At 48.1% G+C, this 10,165-nt stretch overlaps 1 protein-coding gene across 2 annotated transcripts in view; it reads right to left on the reverse strand.

Moving 5' to 3' along the window:
- The window catches only part of BLACAT1 (BLACAT1 overlapping LEMD1 locus), a 184,767-nt gene extending 179,537 nt beyond the window's left edge, over positions 1-5,230 (reverse strand). Inside the window, exon 1 of one of the 2 annotated variants that reach the window (XM_069238552.1) lies at positions 4,699-5,230. The gene's annotated coding sequence lies outside the window, so the exon portion shown is untranslated. Of the gene's footprint in view, positions 1-1,252; positions 1,417-4,698 lie in introns of those variants that run through there. The other variant, XM_069238553.1, reaches the window with a different exon arrangement.
- Between the last annotated feature and the right edge of the window lie 4,935 nt (positions 5,231-10,165).

The raw sequence follows: 10,165 nt of genomic DNA on the forward strand, positions 1-10,165 counted from the left end.
CTCTCCCCCGGGCTCCTCTTCCATTGTCTCGCTCTCCTCCTCATTCTGACGATATTCTTTATTTCACTCTCTTCGCCTTTGCTTTGCCACTCTCTCTCCCAGCCCCATTTATTCCAGATCTCTGCCCTGTCCCCGCCTCCGTCGTCCCATCGAAGTTCCCTTCTTAACAGCCCACCCCCTCCTCTGTTGCTGCTCCTCGGCCTGTCTGTCGGGCTCTTCCTGTGAACCTCGCGTGTCTCTGCATCTCTGGCCCAGCTCCCTACCTCTTCCTGGCCCCAGTCCGTCTCTCACAGCGCACTGCACCTCGCTGTGTCCAGCTCTCCCTCCCCTGACCTATCTATGTCACTTCCTGTCCCTCGGCTCCTCTGTAGCCCTCTGACCCCACCTCACGCTCCTCTGCACCTTTGACCTGTATCTCTGTTTCTTCGCGCCTTTTCCCCTGCCTTTGGCGGCGCCCCCCTTACCTCACAGCACCTGCCTCTATCCTCTGCCTCCGTTTCCGGTCCCCATGCAACTCTCTTCTTATCCCACATCCTATCCCCCAAGTTCTTTGTGCACCTCGAAGTGCCTGCCTCTCCCCCTCAATCCGCCTCCCTCATCTCACTGCAGCCGTGCCTTTATACCTCACCGAATCCACCACCGGCCGCTATCCCGTCGCACCCTGGCCCGAAGCAAGTCCCTGCCTCACGGCTCGCCCTCCATCCCTCACTGAGCCGACCCCTCCCGCCTGTTCCCTCTCTCCCATTCACCTAGTCCCTCTGCCTGTTTCGGCTTCATACCGCTCCCTTTTATGCCTCACTTCTCCTACCTCTGCCAAAACGTTTCTTGGTTCACATATTTTCCTTTATACTTAAATGTGGCTGTCTCCCTGTCCCGCAGTCTGTGTGCCTCACACCTCTCCCTTTGTGGCGTAATGTCTCTCCCTCCCACGTCACCCTGCCCCTCAGTTCTACGTGTCTCGCGCCTTTCCCTTTCCTCCTAACTGTTCCAAGCTCCGTCTGTCTCATCATCTCTTCCTGCCCCCGGCCTGTCCACATCTCACCGCTCCCCATGTATTCTTACTGCTTCTGTCTCTTGCTGCCCCCCCTCACCCCCCCCCCCCCCCCCCCGCCTCTGTTGCACGTCTCTTTGTCCTCACCTACCCCTTGGCCCCTCTATTCACCCCTTCACCATCCCCTGGACAGCCCCTCGCCTGACAGCGCTGTCGCCTCAGGCTTAGAAGACACTCATTTCGAAGGAGACAGTGACTTACATAGTGAGATGCGACAGGGGGCGCTGTCCGCCCGGTCTCCCCCTGGCCTCGACTCCCCGGCCTCGCAGGAAGGATCCTGCCTTCGGTGGACAGCTCCTTCCACTCACACTACAAGGGGGCGCGGGGAACCCCCGGGACGGGGCTCCTCTGGCCGGACAGCCAGTCCCCGGCCTGAAAAGCAAGCGCAGAAAAGCCAGGGCTAGATTTAAAGAACACACCGCCCCCTAGGGGGAGATGTACCCCCTCCCGAGAAGCGTCCACAGAAGTCGGGTCTGTGGAGTGCCCAGGGTGAGCAGCATGAACAGACAGGACCGCGCACTAAACCCACCTATAGCCGCGCGCGTGACAGCGTGGACTATATGTGTACATAAGCGAAGAGGCCGCGGCTTACCGGTACCCCTGAGAGTGACACCCATTGAGAAGACACCTCAGGGCACTGCCAGCGCCCCCCAGTGTGCATACAACACTCCGAAACAAACACACCAGCTGTCTTTGTAACTGCACACTGCCTGTTACGTAAAATTCGGTACTTTATATGATTTCGGTGGACTAAAACTCAGGCACTCACTCCCCAGAGGAGTATTCACGGTCCCAAAGCCAAGGGTCTGTTGTCCTGTGGTGCTAGAATTCCTGTGGTGGTTTATGGTCCCTGCTGCGGTCAGGACAAAGGTGTACCACACTAACCTCACACCACACCATCAAATACCCATCAAACCAGTGATGTGCATTCTGCTGAGGTGTTTGTGCATCCGAAAAGTCACCGATTTGGACTTGGTTAGTCAGTTAAGTGGGTTAAAGTGTCTGCTGCAGAGACATAAGTACATCGTACATATCATAGGAGCCAAAGCTGATAAAATAACTGAGAAGGTTACTGTATATGTTGCAGACTTCAGAAGTAACCGGTAAGTCAGAGACGTCTGGCTGACTTCGTTAGGGAGCTTAGTGGGTCACTGGCTCTCCAGCAGAGAGCCTGTGTGTGACCTGCACGTCACCGGTGTCAGACAGGGTAGGTTCTTCAGTGGGTTAAAGCGCCTGTTGTAAAAATAAATGTTTAAGCTAAAGTTCGCTGGTTTGGAGGCCTGCCGAGGCCATCTCAGCCTTTCATCCTCCCGATGGTGATATGAGAACACTGGCTACTGTCAGCGCTTTGACAGTGCCGGCTGTCTCAGCGGGCGCTACGTTATGTAGACAAGTGCCGGGAAGGGGGAGTCCCTCCCCTGTCACTGCGCAACGCTCCAATGGTTTTACGCTAGCTCAGCTTCGATGCAGCGCCCAGCCAGGCTCTTCCGTACACACATGTGCAGGCGCCGCCGTGTTTGCCTGTGCGTGTGGTGCGACGACCCCGTGAAGCGCCGACCGTCACTTCAGCGGGCAGTGAGGCTGCATGGTCGTTGTTATGTTATGGTGGGTTGGACATTGTGTCGGCTGCAGTTATGCGCCGAGGGCGACACTGAAACAAACGGGCATGTTAGACGAGGGCAGTTAGCCTTGCTGCTACCGCCGCTGCTGTCTTTTGGTGCCCAAACAATAGGCGCTACAGTGGCGAAATATACAGTATACCATACACACGCAAACTCATATACGCCGTACCACACCGTGCCATGCCGTAACACAACCTAATGTGAGATGACAGTTCAGCATAACACAAACTTGCGGCATATCACCGTACAGCATGGCACAGCACAACGTACGATGCAATACAACACAATACCGTATGACTGTGGAGAGTGTAGAATCGTAAGAAAGCTTCGCACAGCTAGCACAGCATGAACCGACGTGACTGCACAGCACAATACAACAACACATACAATAACGTGGCACAACACGATATAAAATGCAGCATAGCGTAACAGAACAGAACATAAAACACAGTAACAGGTACAATTAGGGGAGAAACCCAGTCGTATGCAACGCCCCAGAAAACAATATATGACCACTGCCATACACAGAAACACAAGGACACATCCACAAACACAGAGACGAAGCCGGCATCTGCAGAGCGCCAAGAAGACCCAGCTAAAAGGTAAGCAGGGAGAAGCACACGCATGCACCCCACTGCACCAACAGAAAACAAGCGCAAAATGATTAGTCACTTGGTAACTGTGCAGCTATCCAAGCACACAGAGGTAGAAAAGGACAGAGTGATCTGGGAATGCATGCAAAATCACACACGCAATCACAGAGAAGTACAACACACAGAAGTTTAGCTTAACACACACACACGCGCATCCATGCAAAGCTAGCTAGACATGTGAACGGAGTACATAGAGAGACACACCAGACACGCACACACAAAGATAGCTAGACCTGTGAACTGAGTACATAGACACACACACCAGACACGCACACACAAAGATAGCTAGACCTGTGAACGGAGTACATAGGCACACCAGACACACACACACAAAGATAGCTAGACCTGCGAACTGAGTGCATAGACACACACACCAGACACGCACACACAAAGATAGCTAGACCTGTGAACGGATTGACTAGGTTGTACACAGACAGACACACCAGACACACGCACACACAAAGATAGCCAGACCGACAAGTATGCACGCACACACAGAAATGTGAGCGTCCCCACACAGAGACACGCACGCAAACATAGCTACACACTAAATATTGCACAATTCACTTCAGTTCACAAAAAAACATACACAAGCCTTCGCTCAGACATGCACTTCGCCACACATGTAAATTTAGACTCAAGTGTATACAGAACATACCTAGACAGGCAAAGACGGGGCAACACACATGCACACTTACAAGTGCAAATCCATACAAACAGAATGTCCCACTCCAGGAACAGCCCGGCAGATACATATGTAGAGGCGCATACCTATAGATGCACATACATAGAATCCGAATGCAGACAAGCGACTGCTGATTCAAGTACACACAGGCATATACAATAAATGCATACATAGATTCATGCTCATCCATACCCAGACACACACACACACGCAAAGAAACAGGCATATCACTTCTGGATACGTTTGTGTGTGTGTATACACACACACACACACTCTCTTTCTCCCCCTCTCACGTAACCATGCACTTTCTGAAGATGCACTCGCAAAAGTAGATCACGCACACGGGCTCCAGATACTTATGCACATGCATGTCCCTCTAGACATGCATGCAAACCCCCCCCCCCCCAACAACATACATTGATTATACAATCAGGTGTACAGAAATAGAGATGCATCTAAAATACAAGTGCAAATACACACACACGTAGAGACATGTATCAATTGTACACGTAAAGATATGAAGCTATAAAGATGCATGTATACAGACTTGCTCACACTTCTTCAGACACAAGCATACATACCTGCACATGCACACGTGCAATACACCCATGAACAGCTGGTGATTCTGCACAGAAGAGACGCCCCAGCCGGAAACATGCAGAGAATAATTCAGCTTGAATGACTTACCCTCGTCTCTGCTCTATCCTGAGTCGTGCCCCTGAGTAAGAAGCGAGACAAGGCAAGAGACTGCCAGCAGCAGAAGAGACGCACACTTGGAAGAGACCTCACACTCGGAAAAGATTGTGCTGATCGCAGACTCTGGAGAGACCGCACACACCTTGAGTAACCACACACTCCTCACGTTGGGCAGCAGAGACTGCGGGTAGGACAGGGAGACCATAAGTGAGGCGGTATAGTCCGCACACTCCGCCAGTGGGCAGAAGAGACTGCGAATTCGTGTTATCGAAGTGCCAACGAGTACAGTAAAATAGATTACGGGCAGGTTAGGAGATGCCTAGGGTGGAGCGGAAGAGACTGGGACTGGGACATGAAAGACCAAGAGTGGAGGGGGGAGAGAACGTGAGTGTGGTGAGTGGAGTAGGAGAGACTGCACCCTCCAGGCGAGGCCTGGCAGAAGGCGCGCGAGGTGTCTCATTCATTCTGTGGGTTTTGTGTTGGACGTGCAGAGCAGGTGGGGAGGCCCGGGGGTGCTGAGGTTCTGAGAGGGGATCTGAAGATTTCTCCTTCCCACACACAATGTGCAGAGGGAACCTGGACCCCCTCCCCTCCCAAACACACACACACGCGCGCGCGTCATCTCTGTATCCTCATTGGTCTGCGAGGAAGCTCCCTCCTCTTCATCACACGGTGCCAGGGCTGTGCCCATCACTGCGCCAGCTCACCGGTACCTCCGCAATGAGCATTAGCGGGGCAGACACAATGAGATACAGACAAAGGCAGTGGGAGGGACGGGGAGAGGCGGCGGAGGAGTGAGGGGCGCGGGAGGAAATGAAAACAGATGAGTGGGCGACGGCAGCGGGAAAGTTCGCGCGGGGTGGGGGGTCGAGGTGAGAGATTGGAGGGACAGTAAACATGGGGGTCTCCGTGAGGGGTGGATGTAGCACGCCACAGGGGTTGGGGGAGAGAATAGACTAAACAAGGGGGCGCGGGTGAAAGTAATTACCATACGTGGAAGGGGGCTTGAGAGGACCCCCTCCCCCGTGGGCTGCAGGGAGGGAGTGGAGGGGATGAGAGACCACACAAGCGGGGCCTGGGGAAAGTGGTGCGGGTTTGGAGAGACCACACAAAGGGGGTGAGGTGCAGTGGGGGTGCCAGGAGAGACGGGGGTGTAAAGGGGATGGGCGGACTATACTAGAGGGGCCCGAAGGAATGAAGAGACATCACGGACAAGTATTTAGGGGTTAGAGCAACCATTCACGAGGTGGGGGAGAGGGGATGAGGGACCGCAGAAGAGAGATCGTGGGGAAATGGAATGGAGAGTTTTTGTAAGTGGAGGCGGCGGATCCGAAAGGAGGGGAGACCTCACTAGATGAACGAACTCTTAAGAAGGGTGTAAAGGGCGACGAACTTTGGGGACAGGGGTGGCTAACACGTCATCCAATGAAGGCTTGGCAAACTCTTTCAAACAACAGGGCAAAGCTCTTTAGAGCCAATGTAAAAAAAAAATAGCGATACATTGTGTATCAAACATTTTAGTGGATATGACAACGCTTTATAGCCAGCAGGCAGAGATCTTCACAAAGGCACATTAGAAATTTGACAACTAAAAATCAGTTTCCACAGATTTCAAACTAAACCCGTTTTCGAAAAGTTGTTCAAAAACAACCCTCCTTGCCCTTGGTCCAAGCATTCCTTCTGTGAAATGAATTAGAACGGCGCTGCTGCCTGTTGATCAAAGGTGCATTTTCCAGGATGCTCGCCAGCACATTGCAACATGTGCTTGTTTGAGGCCACATACATGTACAGAGTAGAGTATTAATGTACCTGATTTCCGGATGGTGGCTGGTAAGTCACAGGCTGGATTCCTAATGCAGCTTCCATTCCCCCTTCGATTGAATAAGTGAATGCCAATCAGTTGTCAGTATTACCACCTGGTAAGTACTCTGGCAATAATCTGCACTACTCTAAATGAAAATAAAATAGTACAATAGCACCCCACGATGAGCAGTTCATATATTTAAGATGTCGCTAGGCCTAAAGACCTGGCACAAACAGGCAGGTGCCCTGAAATAACTGAAATAAATGATGTTCTTACATGTGAAGAATGCAAATATTCCTTACATGTCCACAACACACAGACTGCAGGCTTTCTGTGCAATGTCCTGCAAGGAGGTCACTCCAACAAAACTAGAAATCATGCCTGAGGCACATTAACTGTCAACTCCACTAGAATATCAATATTGTTATTACATTCTGCAGGCCAATGTGCTTTATAGAATGCAACATTTGTTAAGATTATCTGCAAAAATCTTTTCAGAAGAATGACCATATTCTCTAGAATAGTTGTTCCCAAATGTCTATACTAATTATGGCAATCAACCTGGCCTCCTATGTGAAAGGGACACCCTGGAATGGGACACAAGAGAAGCACCAGGCAGTTAGCATTGTTACCAGTTCATCATTGTAGCACTAGCCATGAACTATTATTATACACAGTAGCTGAGTTATATTCCTTTTGACAGACTGTTGCAAATATGTCTTCCTGCTGGCTTTTGCGGACTGCAGTGTTGTGGTACCCGGGAGCCTTAGTACCACAGCACATGGAAACTGCAAGGACTAGTCTTACTGGAGTGTCCCAGCTCCTTGCTGCTGCTGGGTGCTGCTGGCCTTCTTCCAGGGGGCTTGACTCCAAGAGGGCAATCACTTGCCTGGAAATTTGCATGTGTGATTTAAAGGGATTTTTTTCCATTTCATCCCTTTCCAATATGGCCATTTCTTCCTTTAGTTCTTTTAGGATTCCTTTTTTATAAATATCTTTTAAGTTTTAAATTTATTACGACATAGAAGAAGCACACCGTACCAACACCAGCAATGAGACTTTATATTCATAGCCAACAGTGGCCAATTCATGTTGATTTGATTTGTTGTGAAATGCAGGGTACATCCCACAGCTCATGAAGAGTGGTTGTCCACTACCAATCTGAATACATCATCTAGTCCATGGGTACTCGCAAACATTTTCATGGGGGCCGCAGAGTTTGGTCTTTGATGTGACCGAGGGCCACACTGATGGCACCAGGGTGGCAGTCGGGGGTTGGCAGTAAAGTGGTTGTAAGTGATGCAAAGCATTTATTTGTAGTGTCTAAATAGCACAACGTGAAACCATAAACTTGGGAATAATCACGGCTTCTCCACTTAACCAAACTGTGTGATCCTAAGCAAATGTTCCATTTCACTTTCCCTGCTTTTTATTCATTATCACATATGAGGACCTCGCATGACTTCAGGATGTGTGCTACACAAAACCTTTTTGTGTTTGAATTCATAAACTATAATGTTTTTGTATAATGGAACCTAGGCCACCGAAAGAGTGCAGTGCACATAGCTGACTTGCCTCTTAGTTCACCAAAGGCATTGTTGTCCGGGTAGGGGATGGGGGAGTAAATGTTTCTAAATTCTGGTTAGAAAAGTATCACTTTGAAAAAATATATTTCTTCAATGCACTGATATAATCTGGTGTACTAAGGTGACGTTTCTACGTGTTAATGAAATACACTTTTTGAATTCTGAGCAGACTTGATCATGCTTTTACATTTTTGTTTCAAATATGTCTTTAAAAATAAAGGAGTTTCTGATGTTACATTGTACAGAACCCCTCTGTTATATCTTTTCTTTACCTTCAACTCACCTTAAATAAATGCTAGCCTGTTTAATTAATTGTTTTTAATGTTAGTGCTGTCTAGTTAAGAGCAGCCCAGAGCCGCTGGGCCTCATGTAAAGGTCAGGAGGATCGCTTGCGGCCCCTGGGCTGTACTATGAGTATAACTGATCTAGTCTATAGTAGTTGAGCCAGTATCCTCATATTGGTAGAATTTACAGGGCTACCCCTAGAGTCGTATGTTACTTTTAAGGCCTCCATATAAGCATCCTTTCACCTTTTTCTATCCTCTTTTCATTGGAGCCGTTAGGAGTACCACACATCTTTGTTAATTTCCCATCTAGCTTCCATTAATCCCAGCATGCAAAGTATTAAATTCTTCCTTGAGACTCTACATCATTTGGAATTCCCAAAACAATAAATGGAGGAGTCATAGAGATTTCAAATTCCAGGCTATGGCCCAGTTCCCACGTGATAGTTCTCCAGTATGTCTGTACTGTGCTACACCCTCAAAATGTGTTTAGAAGTGTGCCTTCATCTCTGTTACATTGAAAGCAAATTGGTAGCAGGACTTGGCCCATTCTGTTGAGCCTTCCTCTACTACAGTAGACTAGGTGTAAAATTTTACATTTAACTAGTCACATTCTTGTCTTTATTGTGACCTCCAGTTGGTGTATCAATGCTGCCTCCATATTGTCTAGTTATTCCTCCCACTTTGTTCTCACATCTCAGTCTGCCTGGTATATTGTTAATCAGTCTAATATAAAAAATAAATTTCCCCTCGCCCTAATTCATCTATTAATACTCTATTGTCAAATTGGGTGTATTCGGGGACCTCCAACCGCCCCACATCTTCAACCAGAAAAGTGTGTCTAGATTCGGTTTATTTATATGCCTGGTTCGGGGTTAGCTCATATTCCATCTGGAGGTTTATGAAGGACTTAACTGTGTCTCCCACCAATACCAATGTTGTTTCATGCTTTAAATCCATTTAGTTTATTGACTTCTAGCAACATTTTCCCCTCCCACAAGGGGGTTTCTTTTGTAATCATAGCTTTCCTTCTCAAGCGTTTTGTGGTTTTTCCCCAACTTTCAACTACATACTATATTGCTGGCAGAAGATGAGTATTTTTTTCCCCATATGTGTATCACAGATAGGAAGGCTTAATCATTATCAACCTTTCCAATAGTATTGAAAGATCATCTCCTGGTGCATAAATCCAGTCATTAATACTAATGATATAGTCATCAATACAAATGATAGTCTCTTACATTAGGGAGAGCAATTCCCCCATTGTATAGACCTCTAATATGAGTTTCATTACAATCCTTGGGTTACCCCATCTCACAAAAGGGTCCTTATTTACCTGTCAGTTTTCACAAAGACCAACTTTGGGATTGGGTAGGGTGTGCTCTACATGGCATAGATTCATTTCGGGAGAGAGATCATTTTAAAATTGCAGCATGACCCATTAATTCAAAGTGGGACGTTCTCCCATGTCACACATCAGCCTGAAATTCACTATCAATACCATCTATAGTTCTAGACAACAACAAAACGTCTTGCAATGCTACAAATATCCCCAGATATTTAATACCCTCAGAAGTGACCCAGATTACTGGGGGTAGCGTACCCTCAAATTCCCAACCTTCTTTCTGTATAGGATTGATTTTTTTCAGTTTATTTTGCATCCAGGTTATATTTTACAAACAGATTAAATATATTGGGAATTAATGTCAATAGTTGCTTGACATACAATACAATGTTGTCTGTTTAGAGTGAGATTTTTTTTGTCCATGGGAATAGTAACTGCT

This window comes from Pleurodeles waltl, chromosome 6 (genome assembly GCF_031143425.1).
Source record: "Pleurodeles waltl isolate 20211129_DDA chromosome 6, aPleWal1.hap1.20221129, whole genome shotgun sequence".
In the NCBI taxonomy this organism is placed as follows: Eukaryota; Metazoa; Chordata; class Amphibia; order Caudata; family Salamandridae; genus Pleurodeles; species Pleurodeles waltl.